Raw genomic sequence first — 485 nt, forward strand, 5'->3', positions numbered from 1 at the left:
ATTTCAGTGTAAACATCATGGCAATTCATGTGCAATATACATGACAACCTTTAAAAGTCGTCGAAACATATTATATGGGATCTAGTTTTGTAGATCTTGTCGCGATGAATTTAATAGTGAAAACAGATTTTCAATCGGATTTTTCATTAAAAAAATAAAATAGTTTAAAAACTAAAAATCCAAAAAGATTCCCACATTAATGAATACGATGACGTGACATAGTCTGTGTGTTATATGGTGTGTAGGCGGGTGTCGCTCCCACCACACGTGTGAGTGTTATCAGCGTCCTACTTTTATTAAAATTTAAACGTATAATTGAATTATTGATCGATAATCCAAAGCAAGGCTGCATGGCAAAATTTGGTTTACTTTTATCTTTTTCTTTTTGAAAAAGGACTGCGTCGCGTTTCTATCCGCTGTATGTGGACATGTCATCGACGGACTTTGATGAGTTCGATTGATGCACCGCGTTGGATGAGTTTTTT

The sequence above is a fragment of the Triticum aestivum genome, chromosome 2B (genome assembly GCF_018294505.1).
Source record: "Triticum aestivum cultivar Chinese Spring chromosome 2B, IWGSC CS RefSeq v2.1, whole genome shotgun sequence".
Lineage (NCBI taxonomy): Eukaryota > Viridiplantae > Streptophyta > Magnoliopsida > Poales > Poaceae > Triticum > Triticum aestivum.